We start from the raw sequence: 15,677 nt of genomic DNA on the forward strand, positions 1-15,677 counted from the left end.
GTGACAGAAGGTCTCCCCTTGGCCTCTTTTTCTCCAGGCTCAACAACCCTAGTTCCTTCAGCCACTTCTTAAAAGATCTGTTCTCTCAACACTTCACCTTCTCTGAACCTGATGCATCACCTCAATGTCTTTCTTGTAGTGTGGGCCCCATACTGAGCCAGAACTCAAGGTGTGGCCTCACCAGTGCTGGGTCCAAGAGGACAATCAGTTCCCTGGTCCTGCTGGTCATACTGTTCCTGATATAGGCTAGGATGTTGTTGGCTTTCTTGGCCAACTGCTGGCCTACATGGTACAGCTTACAGCATAACTAAAAGCTATATTCAGGATCTGTGGTGTAAGCTCCAAAATAAGAAGTAAAACCCAAAATTGTTTCCTTATAGAACTGTATAATCAACCAGGTTGGAAGCGACCTCCAAGATCATCCAGTCCAAGCTATCACACAACCCTATCCAATTAACTAGACCAGGGCATTAGTGCCTCATCCAGGCTTTTCTTGAACACCTCCATGAATGGCGACTCCACCACCTCCCTGGGCAGCCCATTCCAATGGTAAACCACTTTCTCTGTCAAGAAATTCCTCCTAATATCCATCCTGTACCTCCCCCAGCACAACTTGAGACTGCATCCCCTTGTTCTATTGCTGGGTGCCTGGGAGAAGAGACCGACCCCCACCTGGCTACAACCTTCCTTCAGGTAGTTGTAGACAGCAATGAGGTCTGCCCTAAGCCTCTTCTTTTCCAGGCTAAACAAGCCCAGCTCCCTCAGCCTCTCCTCATAGGGTTTGTGTTCCAGGCCTCTCACCAGCTTCATCACCCTTCTCTGGACACATTCCAGTACCTCAACATCTCTCTAGAATTGAGGGGCCCAGAACTAATTTCTCTGTTTTCTTGAATGACTAAGTTCTATGAAGGACATGGATTTAGACGGTAACAAGTTCTCCCTGCAGTCCTAAACATTTAACCCAGGAGCACTGTCTCAGCCTGCAGCCCATGCAGGTTTTTGGGATGCAGCCTGAGTCGTCACTGCAAACCGCTTTTACTCCAAGAGACTTCTAAGAAGGGTGCGCCCTCTCCTGGCAGTTTAGCACTCGGCAGCAGTGACTGACAGCTCCTCTGCTGTGCCTAACAAGTCAAGGCTGAACCTTTTAAGTTACTATGATTACACTTAAAACTTCTGTTGCATTATGCAGAGGGGCTTCACATTAAGATGAAGATCTCTAAATTACAACTGTTTTGCACCAGTAAGAAAAAATGAAATTGCTTCAAAAAACCCAACCACCACCACCTATTTGAATATGGTCCCACCACCATCCTAGAAAAATCCCTAAATGATGTAGTCTTTACAGCCTGTGTGATTCTGCAAACTTATGTTGAAAACATAACCTTGAAATTAATGTTGTGGCCCATGGATTCCATGTCACATAACTAATTCATAATATGGCTAATGCTATTATAAAGACTCAGTCTGCCTTCGTAAGCAAATGTAATCTCCTTCAACCATCAAAGCTTATGCAGGAATGACTAAAGAAATCCCACACATCTTGTCAATCATTCACACTATGCCTAAGTGAAGATGACTTTCTTTTTTGTTTCGTTGTTTGTTTGTGCTTTTTTTCCACGTGGAATTATTATTTGTTGATTGATCCTGCATTCAAATACAGTGAATTTTACAGCATCACAATTGCATGCTGATTAAAGCTTAGAAGCTACCAAATAGCACCAAGAGAAGGAAATATCCCCCTGGACAAACTGGCAGGGACTATTTGCAAGGATTTTTTGCCTTTCTCTGTAGCTTTGCAGGTGAGTCACTACCTCACATCACCTGGGAATGATACTTGACAATTTTTTTTCTATTCTGGGACCTAATTACTGACATTATCTATCTTTCTTCCTGCAATACACAGTTGTGCTTGTGGCTTGGTCTTTCCCACACAGGGGCTTTATTTTTGTTTGTTTTAGGGTGCTGTTCTAGGGAGTTCATGAGCAGCGTGCTTATTCCATACGCTCACTGCAATCATTAATACATGGGCTGCATAAGAAAAGACAATTACTGAAGTACCTTCTCTAATTACATTACTTACAATGCTGCCATAAGAATAATTAATGACACTGTCCAATGACCATCAACTAAACACAGTTGAAACGGGAAACAATTCTTCATGGATTAACATTGAGGTATAGTTTGTGCCCCTGAACTTAATGGCTACTAGAAACAACCTAGTTTGTCCACTGCTTTACAAAAAGTATTTCAGGGCTTCTACAGATTTTTCTCTGCAGCCTCATGATTTCTAAACCACATTCTTCCACACTGGGTGAAGATCAAATATCTGACTGTGAAATTGCCCTACCTTTCAATTCCCTTGCTACTTCTCCTTCTGCCCTGCCAGGTCAGACGAAGTATTGCACTGCATTTCTGATACTAAACTGAAAAGAAGAAAATAGCCATCAGGCAGCAGAATGTAGTACTCATACAACCTCACTACTAGTCACCTATGATTACCTTCAGCTGTTCTAACAGGACTCCTAACATAAGAGAAACATTGTAATAACAAAATAATTCCTCCATGCTTCACAAAGGCCTTCTATTGTTTATTAAATTACCAGATTAATTATAATTACTCTTAAATGCATTCAAAGTATTTTTATTCAGCAAACCTATCTCAAGCATGAAAAGTTCTATGAATAGCCTTGTTTTAAGCCTTCCTCAGCCAACCTATGGCGTGTTTAAATATATGCTTAAGCCTCTGTAGGAACACAGCTTTGATATTACACTTTGATCACTATTTTATTATTGCAGTTTGCCAGAATGTTGTAACTGCTGTGCAGTGTTCAGTTCACTACTGTCAAAGGATGAATGACAGGCCTCACATGTCATTTGAAACATTACTTACACATTTGTAAAGACTTTGTGTGATGGTACTTCAGACAATATTCACAAGTATAGTGTAAAGAGGTATTACAAAACAAAAAATCATCAAAATCTGAAAACCAGCCATCTGATTTCTCGTGGCTTCAGTTAGTGGTTTTGCTACAAATTGTTTCTTTTCCCTTATCAGGTCAAATCGTGGTCTACTTGTGCTCCTTGGGGGGAAAAGGGCAATTTAAATAGATTATGTAGCCATATATATTATTTTAAACATATGAGTATTGCTCTGCACGCCTTTTTGACATTCTTTCTACTTTTATTTATATATATATATATATGGAAGCAAACAAAACCATTGAAAACCGAATTTGACTGAAGTATCATTTGTCTGGTGCTGCACTTAGAACTAGTTTACGCACAGAGCGCACTTGGAACTAGTTTACACACATAGCACACTCAGAACTAGTGCAGCACATAGCTTCCCTATGAAGCACATGCATCCAGGAACGTTTTCCCAGAAACAAATCTGTCCCCAGCTACACTTTGAAGGTGGTAGCTCTGGCAGACTCTGATGCCTACAAGCCGAGGCTTCAGAGCAGTGCAGACAGGCCCTCCGGGATGCCATCCACCTGGACTGGGTGGTTTGCAAACTGTCAGGCTGAAGGAACTTTCCCCGTGGTCACAGAGAGACACACAGAGTGAAACAGAGGCATGGCAGCCTGTTTCAGAGGCGGGTTCCGAAGCAAGGTTGCAGGATCATATGGGACGGCATTACTCCCCCGCTCACACTTCGCAAAAAAGCATTTCCTATGCAGAAATATTCACCTAACACTCATGACTTGGAAGTGAAGCCCTCCCACAGCACCGGCATAGCCACGATCCTATTGTCGGTAGTGAAGCTCCGCCTGGCTCTTGCTCCGATGCTGCCGGTACCACAGCTCCCTGCACCGCCGGCCAGGGCAAGAAGGGATTCGCTCTCAGTTCCACATTTCTATTGTTGGATATTTTGCGGGTTTGGGGTTTTTTTTTATGTCACAGTCTCTTTTCCGTTCCTCTCCGCAGACAAACACCCGCACGGCTCCGGCTTGCTCGTGGGACCCCTGACAGGACTCCTGTGCAGGACTTCACCTGGCGCAACCCACACGGCACCACTGTGAGGAAAACAAAAAAAAAAAAAAAAAAAGTCCAATAACAATAAAGCCCCACAAACCCGCATCTCATATTGCCTACACCAGGGTACGGAAAACACCGCAGCCCAGAGGTGCCCTCTTCCTCCCCAGCGCAACACGCCGGCGGCGGCGTCCCTCACAGCATCGCCCCTCGTCCAAGAGCACCACCCTGCCGCGGTGGCATCGGCTTGCCAGCACTTAAGATGGCGGCTCTGAGAGTAAACTACCGTCTGCCTTACCTAGTGCGGGGGTAGGTATCGCCGCGGCAGCGCTGGTTCGCGCTGTTTATTTATTTATTTACGCGCCGCCCCGCCGCCCGCTGCTGCATGTGACGCGGCTCGATGCGGTGCGGTGCCTGCCGGGAGGCCAAGTGGGCGGTGGCGAAGCAGGAGGTGGTGGCCACTGGGAGGGGGCCGGGCCATAGCGACGCGGTTCCTGTCGCCGTGACATGGGTTCCCCCTCGATGGCGGTTGCCGCGGGAGGCCTCAGATAACCGGCCGCGTCCCTTTTCCCCTTCCCTTCCCTCCCCTTCCCTCCCCGCCCCGCCCGCCGCCATGCCCACCCGGGCCCTGCCGCCCCCCGCGCAGCCCGCAGGTAAGAGACGGCGCCGCTGCTACCGCCTAGCGGGGGGTCGGCTCGTTTCCTGCGGGCCTGGCCAGGCAAGGGCACCCCCTGCCTCGAGGTGGCTGGTGAAGACCCCCTTAGGTTTTCACCTAAGGGTCTGCAGCGGTCGAGGCCTTGCAGAGCATTGCGCTTTCCTTCCTTCCTTCTCCGTTCTCGGAGAAGGGTGGCGGGGCCGGGCCACCCCGCCAGGCGGGAGGGTTAGGAAGGGAGGTGAAGTCTCCTCCAGCGCTCCTCCTCTCTGAGGCGCCTTCCTCCTCAGGCCCGAGGGCACGGGCCGCGGCATGACCGGCCTCGGAGCCGGGAGGCTTTGTCCTTTGGCGGTGGGTGTCGGGCGGGGGTCGGACGGGGTTTTACCGCTCCTTGCAGCGGGCGGTGTCCCGTAGCAGTTCCGGGCGTGGTGGCAGGCGGCCTGTGGGAGTGCCCCGCGGCACTGTGGGGTTCAGCGGGGCCGCAACTGTGGGATATGCGGTGCAAGAAGTTAAGCTGTTTTGTCTTTGTTTTTTCCTGATAAACCTTTATTTTTTTTAAGGGGCGTAAAGTGTGTCAGTTGCCAAATGCGCCCGAGAATGACAGGCTAAAGCGGAGTTTTTATTTGGTTCTGTAGAAGGCCGGCCAGTGTAAAATGGGACAGCATTTCTGGAGTGTTTCTTAGGCTCTGACACTGAAGTTTGCTATTATAAGTGCTTACCTGATGAACCAAAATATTATTTCTTCCGTAGAGAAGACAATTCCGTAAACAAAGGTTTAAACCTTTAGTCAGTAAGTTGCCTTCTTGGTGATGGCAGCCCCTTCCTGCCAGCTTCAGCACAGAAATGGAATCCTTCAGAATTTCAGTGCTTATTTTACAGCAAATGCATGGACTGCGTAGAAGAAGCGTCGTTGACAACAGCTGTACAGCACTGATCATTTCAGTTTTGTTTTCATGCACAGTTTATGGCATAATGTGCTTCACTAGAAGTGACATCTTCAGCTTTTGGGTTTGTGGTAAAGTGAGTTTGATGTATGCTGTTTTTTAACTCGGTTGGTTCTTGGAGGTTGAACAGAATTAAAAGTATTTTTCCTGGTTTTGTTCTCTGGAGCTATGAGATAGACTTGGAAAACAATTAGCCTCCTGTAAACATAAAAGCATTGTGTTGTATTGTTGACACACAGAGAAGTTTGTGTGCATCCTCATATAGCTAATGTGTAGGTCCTTTTCCGAAAGCCGGAGCTGTACCTGTAGGAACAGAACAGTAATTGGAAGAGACAGGGCAAGTGGTGAAATATGTGTGGTTGGTTGGGTTTGGGTTGTTTTGTAACATTCTTTTCACATAGGAGAAAATAAATAGCATAAATTTGCGGATCTAAGCACTTAAAAATTAAATGTGTAGTAAAAGGTCTTCAGGAAAGCTAATACTTGTGGTGTTCCCATTGCACATGATGTTTGCATAAAGTACATGTTGTATGACCTTCTCGGGTCATGTGACAGTATGACTCTTTTTTTACTTCCTTAATTTGTTTATAAGTAAGCAGTTGAAGGCTCTCGGCCTCAGCGGATCAGTTTGTGCTGCCTGATTATTTGTTTGTTTTGTTTTTCCTTGGATCGTGGTTTTGTTTTGTGAAGGATTTGATAGTCTATATAAAGTTCAGAGAGATATGCAGTGAATTGTACTTGTATTGCATGTCACTGTTGAGGAAGGCAGCATATGATCTTAAATTTATACTTAAGAGATTTCTTTAGTAACTTACTAAGTCAATGCAAGCATTTCGACACCCTCGTTACATAAAGTATTATTCTTAAACTTTCCATACTTTGAAAAGACTTGTCTTTCACGGTGGAAATAATAGAACGGCTTAGCTGGACTTCTGTCAACTCTACCCTTTCCTCTTAAAATATTCATGGAGCTCTCCTTGCACATATGTAGTGGTATCAATTGGAAACTTAGCAGTAAAGAAACTGATGCTAGGTCTAGTCATTTTCACCACTCAGCAGCATAATCTTATTTCAGATGCTCATTATCTTTTCTGACAAAATGTTCATTCCTTTCTGTGCTATTGTTCTGCTTGACAATTTAAACTCTTTGTGAACGTTTCAGTGTAATGACATGCTAACCTTTTTGTGAGGATTCAAAATACTCTTAACTTTTCTGGATAGACCTCTTAAGAGAAATGCCTTAGATCTTACTGGTTGCTAGGTTTCAGAACTATGCTGTTAATTTTATTTTCCCTCTGTGCAGCAGAAAACACAGTGTGAGCTGAGCTGCTTCTATGCACACAACTGAAATGTGCCTTATTTGAAATCTGGCAGTCTCATTTCCCATAGATTTTCTTCCATGGTAGTGATGTCTTTAGCAGTTAAAGTTTTGGATTGGTACTGTGAGGACTCATTCTGTCGCAAGATGATATATTTAGTTTGTTTCCGTAAGGTAAATAATTCAGATTAGTTTTAGGACCATAAGGAAGAACAAATCTTGTCTTCACTTCAGGATATTTGAAAGTAGGTACCAGGAGGAAGGAGATGTGAAACCTCAGGTTCTTTTATATATGAAAGGTGATAGACAATACTTTTTATTCTCTTCAAAGTATTAGATGTCCCTCCTGTATTGGGTTTTTAGTATAGGTGGGCTAAATGATGACTAGCATAAGCTTGTTCTTGCTAAGTGAGCTTAACTTGCTTCAGTCACAATTTTTAAAAAATCTATCTCACCTACTTGCTTTCTGCATGTTGAAGAAAACATTTTTTCCTCTTGAAAATAAACAGAAGTTTGCAGTAGTGGAAGGAGGACTTGTGGTTGTTCTCTCTGTGTGACTGTTTCCTCTGCCAGGAGGGGGAATCTTTCCTGTAAGAGTGCAGTGCTAAGCAGCTGTAATCTGCGCTTTCCTGTAGTCTATGAGAAATTTCAAAGGTTTTGCATGGAAAACATGCTGCTTGGTAAAGAAATCTCTGAGAACACTTGACCTTAGGTAATCTGGTTCTAATACTTGCTAATCCAACATCTTTTCATCTTAACTCAGCACAGGTAGCTAGCTAACATGTTTCAGGGTAACATCCAGCAATAAATATGCTCAATTGAGTTGAGAATTGTTCTGAAAGGAATTTAACATATTAGAACTCCTCAAATACCCCAGTTACATGTTACCTATTACTTCTGCCTTTGTACGTTGTGTGGATGTGTGCTGTACACACATTGATTGTGTTCTCGCAGAGCCAGATTTTGTACCTGATTGTCCTTTCCAGTCAGACATGTTTGTCTGTATGAATTAAGTCCATGCCTGTTCTTTATAACATTTTCCTCACTGTGTATGGACTTAGCTACAGTATCTTTATCTGCAGTTGTTAAAGCAAGTCAGCAGACTTTAAGTTGAAACATATATATATATATATATATAAGTTTATAGTGACTTTGTAAGAATAAGCTGGTCTTTTGATTTTGGGGAGGTCGTGCTGTTCTTGATTGGAAAAAAAAGTTTCTTGAACCAGCACACAAGGAAATAGGAAGAAGCACAGCTACTGAAAGTACATGTTTGACTGTTTCTTTATGTAATCTAACAAGTAAGATTGAAGGGAAGATACCTGTATCCCAGACCTGTTAAAATTTCACATTTGTGTCACCTATGTGTCTTCCTGTAGTGCTGTCTGTCTTAATCTTCCTGTGTTGTTGGTGATGAGAGGAAGAGAAGCACTGTCAAAGAATCTTGTGTAGGCTGGATTCTCTGCTGCCTGGTATTTACTGCTGACCTGGATAGGGCAGAAGGACAGGAAGAAGGAGCTGCCTGAGAAACCACAGAAATATACAATGGTATTGATTAATTCCAAATGTTGGGTAATAAGAAATAAGGCTTAGAGACATTTGCCTTATTGGAAATGGAAAGCATTGTTTTCCTCAACTCATATATGTGTGAGTCACAAAAAATGCTCTGAAACTCCTGCTTTGGGTAATGGACCTTATGGCTGTAGCAACATTAGACTGAAAATCAAATCCAGGCTTTATGAGGTAAACATTTTCTTGCTGTACTTAGTTTTTCATTAATTTATTCCCAAAAAATCAAAGTAAGCTCATTAAAATGATTTAAGAATATATTGACTTCAGCCAGGCCAGTAACTCTCTCCAGAGTGGATTTGGGTTATACAAACAACTATATTAACAGGCAGGTTCTCCTCAGAGTGGCCCTTCTAGAAGTTCTCAGATGCAGAGGATTGTACATTTATTTTTTGCTTGTTCATAAGCCAATGAAAAGGCAAAGTCAAAAGAGGGCAGCTTTTACTATTGGCAGCCATCATTCTACTGTAGTGAGGAGTCTGAATCTGGGACTTACTAGTGGTATTTTTGATAATCTGCTTGAGGAATTCCCTTGCAGTAGAAGAGTTAAATGTTCTGGGAAGGATCAGGTGCTGGCACCTAATGACTTGACTCCCTCTCCTTGCTGTTTCCAGTCTTCTATGCTGTAGGCCATTCCAGTAGCATTGCTGGTTCTGTCATGAAGCTCTGGATCATGCAATTTCTAGTTATATTCTTTATGCTTCAAGTGATGAGTAGCTTAACTCGGCTATGCTTTTAGAAGAATCCACAGCTGAGAGGTTATCCATTGCTAAGCTAGTGTTTATCTTAACTTGAAGGGAGCATTTGGTTCGACAAGAAGTTTTATTATTTGAATTTACATGACTCCAGTATTTAGTTACTCTTTGTTTATGGCCTCTCATTTTTTAAAGTCTCCTATAAGAGCCAAATGTGCTATTTCAAGTGTTGCTTTAGAAGATAGGCAGAGAAGGAGCTATTTATACCTGCTTTTGTCTGTTGTAATTACATTGTTCTCTTTGCTGCTGTGTCTTTGTTAGACTGTTACTATTGTCCTATGAAAAGGCAGTGAAGAGGGATGTGATCCATGTGTGAAGAAAGCAGATATTCTTTGCTATTTACTGCAAGCAAGTAATATAATGCCCTGGGCTGATAGTCTTTTAGAGAGACTTGAGATAAAAGAAGGGTATGTATTTTGTCTTTGCAAATCCTTGCCCTGTCAGAACTTAAAGACAGCTACTACTGGTATCTTTTCTGCCATTACCAATTTCTGTTTCCTGTCATCTTTTCAATGTTTTAAATTAACTTGAGTTGCAGTCTTAAATTCCTGCAACCTTAGGAAAGAGGTTGAAACCTGCAGTAACATGATTGAATCTTACCTAAGTAATAATTTTCTTTTTCAAAGTAAAATGTCATTATGTATTTGTATTTGCAAATGTATTGGTAAATTGCATTTCTAGTATGTCTTTTAGCAGTGGTCTTCTGGTTTATGATACTGAAATTTGTGAGGTTCCTTCATTATGAATATCAAAGTATCAATATGAAAAAAAAACAAGTAAGGAAGAAGCTGCCTAATGTTTTCAGCTTCTTTTATATATAAAGATAAAAGACTGCAGAAAATGGCATCTGAAAGAAACATTTTTTGTTTTTTCCTGGAAAATGTTGCCCAACACAAATTCTATGATAAGTAGGTTGAGAGAAGCGAGTGTTACTCTATACTCAGCACTGGTGAGGCCACACCTTGAGTCCTGAGTTCACTTTTGAGTCCCTCACTGAAAGGACGTTGAGATGCTGGAGCAGGGCCAGAGAATCAGCAAAGCTAGTGAAGGGTCTGGAGAAACAGGTCTTGAGTCAGAAAAGCTTGTGAAGGGTCTGGAGAAACAGGTCTGCTGAGGAACAGATGAGGGGACTGGCGTTGTGTAGTTTGAAGACAATGAAGCTAAGGGGAGACCTACATCTGTGAAAGGAGATGAGTGTTAGTTCTCTTCTTTAGTAACAATTGATAGGATGAGAGGCAATGGCCTCAAATTGTACCAGTGAAAATTCAGGTTGGATAGTAAATGAAACTTTTTGACTACAAAAGTTTAGCACCAGACTTGATTGAGTTGGATAATGATTGGACTTAGTGACCTTAATGGTCTTTTCCAACAGAAACGTTTCAATGATTCCATAATTCTAACTGTATATCATGAGGAACTGATGGAACTCCATCATCACTCTAATATTAAACTGTTATCAACATAAATCTGTAATTGTGACTAAAACAACCCAGCCTAAATGTGAACCCTTGAATTCTGTCAAATTCTCCACATTGATGCCAGAAACCTGAGTTGTTGTGCTACAGATCGCAAAAGTAGCCACTTCATTATGCAGCAGTGAATACTGTTACAATTTTCTTCAAAGAGAAATCCTTACTATATAGTGTGCTGGAAAATTGGTGGGTTTCACTTGGTTAAAATTTCACATTTCAGGGATGTTTGAGTGAAATGCAAAAGCACATGTTCATTGCATAGCTGACCTTTCAGTTTGGGAGCTGATTCCATAAATGAAGGGGAGATAAAAGGAAGATAAAATAATCTGCATACAAATCACAGATTTGTTCAAATTCTTTTGGGGAGTTAAATCACCTTTTTGGGCTGACCACTTGAAATCGCACCTTTGCAAAATCATGTAGCCTACTGTCTTGAGCAAAAATATTTCTGAATGGGGTATGAAGTACTGCAAAAGATGAAGCCAGAGTTCCGTCTCTTTATCCCTATTTGAGATGATGAACAAAGCAGGGATTAACTGAAGGAACTAATGAACAGAAGTGTTGTTCTGTCAGATCTGTGGGTTTTCATCATCGTAGTGTTCCAAGGGATTATAACAGACGTGGTTTAATAGTTTATAGTTGGCAGATGGAACACTCCTGGAAGTCAAAAAGGGGAGCTGTAATGAAATTCTTTCTGAAGAAAACTATATTAAGACTCAAAATTCCCATGTTGTTTTTATATTGCGAGGAGAATTGGGGTTATGTTCCATTTGAAAAAAATAAATGATCACTAATCAGTCACATGGAAGGGGAATACTTGTATGACTGTTTTCCTTCTGTTACACTTTGAATGTGATACTCTTGAGTTCTGTAAACAGCAATCAAATCATGTAACACAGATTGATACATTTTAGAGCTCTTTCACTTTACTTTTTAAAATACTCTTTCCAACCTTGATGATACTGTAACATCACCAGAAATACCTCACTTGAGTTGTTATTCTGAAGAAAAGGTAGCTGAAGTGAGACTTTCTTGCTCTCTACAACTCCCTGAAAGGAGATTGGAGCCAGATGAGGTGGGTGTTTATCTCTCCTCCCTGGTAACAATTGATAGAAGGAGGATACTAAAAGAAATTTCTCAACTAAAAAGGTTCCAAAGTCCTGAAATGGGCTTCTCTGGAAGATGGTCGAATCACCATCTCTGGAGCTATTTCAAAGAGACAGAGATGTGGTGCTGAGTGATGAGATTTGGCCCCAGACTTGATAACTATAGAGAATGGTTGGATATGGTGATCTTAAGGACCTTTTCCATCCAGAACAATTCTGTGAAAAAACAAAATTGTATACATGAGTCCATACAACTGATGGAGTCATTTCTTGGGGATAAAACTGACTAAACACATAAATATCAAAGCTACGATCAGATTTTTTAAGTGCACAATTAACGTTCCTTGCAGATCCTATTTTGACATCTGTTATTGACACTTATCTTGAGCAGAATATTGTGCCACTGGATTGTGTAAATAGTCCCTGTGATGTCATAGATGTGCTTTGAAGTGACAAAAATGGAAGGTTTTTTTTTTCTCCTCTACAGCAAAAGTTTCAAGAGTGAAAGTTTTTCAAATGGTCAGAGATCTTGTTTGGGCTTTGGAAGCCTGCCTCAGCCCTCTGGCAATGTCTTCATATTATCCTTGTCCTGTACTTGTCCCCACTATTCTTGTTCCTTGCCTTTCTTTTTAGTACTAACTGTAGGTGAAGTCCCTTTGACTGTGATTCAATTTTTCTGGATGCTTCATCTTGTCCTTTTTTAGGTTATCTTTGCCTCAAAGTATTTTCCCAACTCTACTAAGATTTATTTTTAGAGGAAGTTGGGTAATAATGGAGTAAGTGATAGAGATGTTATGATGGGTAATACATAGGCAGTGCAGTTTAAGAATTCAGTTTTGCTGGTATTTCTTGCATGGGATCTTGTGATGTCAGATGATGAAGCAGTTATTAATACAAATCTAGATGTGATATTTCAAATAACTCAAATGAAAGCTGACTTCTGGAAGCCTATAGGCCTGAAAGGAATTAAAAATAATTAAAATACACATACTTTTGGTAAAACATACAGACAGATTTTACTGGGGGGAAAGTCCAGACTTGTTGGTTTGTTTTTTGTTTTTTTTCTGAGGCCTCTGATTCTTTGAGATAAAAGTTTGGAGTTTTTTGCTGTTAATGTGGCTTCATTGTTTGGTCTGAATTGTGATGATGGGGGAGTTTATTTAGTTTAAGTAATATTGGCCTGTATAATGCATAATTTAGAAGGGTTATCAACATCCTCTTCTATCTAATTCCTGTCCATAAAGCTATGGTAATCTAGGAAGACCACTGAGCTGCAGTTCTTAGTCAAGCAAAAGAGTTGCAGCTAATCAAAGTACTTTTCAGAACTTCTAAAAAACTTGAGACTGTAGAAGTACAAAGTGGATTTGTTTTATTACTGGAACAACAAAATCATCCTTTGATGTTATTGTCAGTGTACAGGGCTGTAAGTTTTTATGTGTTTTCAAGTTGGAAAAGCTAATTTCCAGTGGAAGCTGTGATGGTTTGGGGGTTACCCTGCCCCTCCCACACTTTTGAATTTGCCCCAGCTAACTCAGATGGACCCTGGGAATATAGATGAAGCAATTTATTTACAGTTAGCAGAATTTACAAGCAGCTATTTACAATATATACAGTTATATACAATTATATACAGAAATATACAAAGGATAAACAATACAAAAGCACAACTCCCCTCCCAGAAACCTGAGTCCCCAGGAGGGGCTCTCAAACCACCCCAACACCTCCCCCGGCCCTCTCAACCTTACCCCAGTTCTCAGGAAGAAAAGAGGTGCAGCCAAGAGGTTAGGGAGCAAGGTTACTGAGGTGTGACCAGGTCTAAGGCAAAAGCAAGAGTGAGAAACAAAATGGAGAAAGTTTACTTCTTCTTCCCAGAGTTCTCAGCGAGACTATGAGAGAAGTTGACATCAATTGTTTTCATTTCACTGCCCGTTATCTAGTTCTTTTACCAAAACATCCCAGCTTGCTTCTAACTAGCACAGAAGCTAATTTGAGATTTCTTCTGGGTTTGTCCATTTCTTCTGGAATTGTCCATAAAAATAAGATTTCTGGGAGAGGTGAAGCTAGTCTACCTAGGTATAATGTCTTGCTTGCATGAATCGATTGTACTAAAACTGTTTTAAAAGAAGAAATTCAGACAGAGCAGATTCTTTGTGTGTATATAAAATGTGTTTGGGTTAAAATTCCATCCTTGGTACTCATACTGCACTGAAAGCTTTGAGACTTAAATCTTGGTTTTAAAATCAAATATGTTAGATTCTTTTCTTTTAGCTTGTGTCAGCACACAAGCATTTGACTTTCTTATGCATGTAATGTTTTGTAGGCTACTTGTAATTGCAATACTCGGAGAGTTCATTTGGGTTTCTGCTTCAGGTTTCTATGGATTTTCCTTTACCATGCAAATCAACATACTGTAGAACTGTCGTTTTCTTTGCTAATAGTATTTTCTATCTAAATGGCTTTAGAGATGTGTTTGAGGGCTTTTACATCTCTCTAGGAAAGAACTTATCCTATGATAAAGTTACTTTTGGGGTTGTAGTGGGTTCAGTCATAGTGCTTGGTCTTGACCAAGGAGGTACTTATCCTACTCTCCAATGTTATTCCCCAGAAGCTGTTAAGGAGTGGGTTTTGTAGAGCTTCAGTTTTCACCTTCCTGCCCTTGAAATAGTATTGAGGTTTTTTGTTTGTTTCCACAACTAGTTTCTTGCCCTTACAGTCTCTTTATCTTAGTTGATAAATATTGTCAACTGAACTTACCAAATAGGTGTAACAACTCCTGTTAAATTTCAGGAGCTTTAGTAATAAACTTGTGGTTTTCTTTGTTGAGATTTAACTGGAGACTGATGAACTCAAATTCAGTTACAGGAGGTGATTTGTTATAACCAAATAAATGAATTAATATTTTAAATATAAACAAACAACCCTCCCACGGAACAAACAAAAACAACACAAAAAGCAAAACCAAACCAAAGTCTCAAACAAACCCAAAAACCCCAAAAAACAATCCAAGAAATCCTCTCCTTTTTCCAGGAATTAGAGGAGAGTGAGCCTCACCCCAGCTGGTGTGTTTTTCTCTGCCCTTTCTCCTAAATGTCTGTGTGTCACTAAAGAGGTACTGATTCCTGACCTTCATAGTCATGAATTCCACAAACAATAGCATTCATTGTTAAACCAACTCCTCTGTAGGTTTAAATACTGCTGTCTCCAAGATAAAATGCCTTGAGATAAGCAGAGGTAGTATATACTAATGTCTACCTAACCACTATTTTTAATACTAAATACCAAACTCAGCACTTCTACTGCCCATGGCATGTCTTTGTGTGGAGCACCTGGGTCTCTCTCTGCAGTAGAACATTCAGAAAGCAGTTGTAGTCTGCATGCCTGGGTGTTAATGTTGATGACTGGCTGCAGCAGATCCTGAAAATCTGGATATAAAGAAGGAATGCTATGATTGTATTTAGTGAATTGAAAACTCAGAAACTTGTAAACTGAACAGGTTGGAGTATCACACAGAGTTACAGAACTCTGCCTTGGAAGGGACCCCATGGATCATCCTGTCCAACTTTGCTGTGTAATAGTCTAATTGATATGTCCCAGCACTCTGCCAAGCTGAGTCTCAAAAAACTGCCCTGTATAGGGGGATCTTGTGGTGATTCCCATGTTTGTTTTCCTGGTGGAATGTGTTTTGTTAGTTTTGGTTTCGTTTGTTTGTTTGTTTTCTGGAGTCCAATTGGCATCTCCCCAGGAGTAACTTGTACCCATTACCCCTTGTCTTTCCCATGTGACTCCTTGTAAAAAGGGAGTCTCCATACTCCTGGTGGCCACCCTTTATATACTGGTACAGTGGTAGTAAGGTCTCCCCTAAGCATTCCCTTCTCAGAGCTGAGCA

At 41.2% G+C, this 15,677-nt stretch overlaps 1 protein-coding gene and 1 long non-coding RNA gene across 4 annotated transcripts in view; one reads left to right on the forward strand and one right to left on the reverse strand.

Annotated features, from left to right (window-relative positions):
- Positions 1-2,567: 2,567 nt before the first annotated feature.
- Positions 2,568-4,378, reverse strand: LOC135176807 (uncharacterized). The gene is made up of 2 exons (XR_010302827.1): positions 4,274-4,378; positions 2,568-4,016 (listed from the first exon to the last, which is right to left on the reverse strand). It is a non-coding gene; the product is annotated as an uncharacterized LOC135176807 (long non-coding RNA).
- A 98-nt stretch (positions 4,379-4,476) lies between these two features.
- AFTPH (aftiphilin) overlaps positions 4,477-15,677 on the forward strand; it is a 53,679-nt gene continuing 42,478 nt past the window's right edge. Inside the window, exon 1 of one of the 3 annotated variants that reach the window (XM_064146183.1) lies at positions 4,477-4,628. The gene's annotated coding sequence lies outside the window, so the exon portion shown is untranslated. The remainder of the gene's footprint in view (positions 4,629-15,677) is intronic. The other 2 variants (XM_064146182.1, XM_064146180.1) reach the window with 2 other exon arrangements.

Source organism: Pogoniulus pusillus, chromosome 7, assembly GCF_015220805.1.
Source record: "Pogoniulus pusillus isolate bPogPus1 chromosome 7, bPogPus1.pri, whole genome shotgun sequence".
NCBI classification, from domain to species: Eukaryota; Metazoa; Chordata; class Aves; order Piciformes; family Lybiidae; genus Pogoniulus; species Pogoniulus pusillus.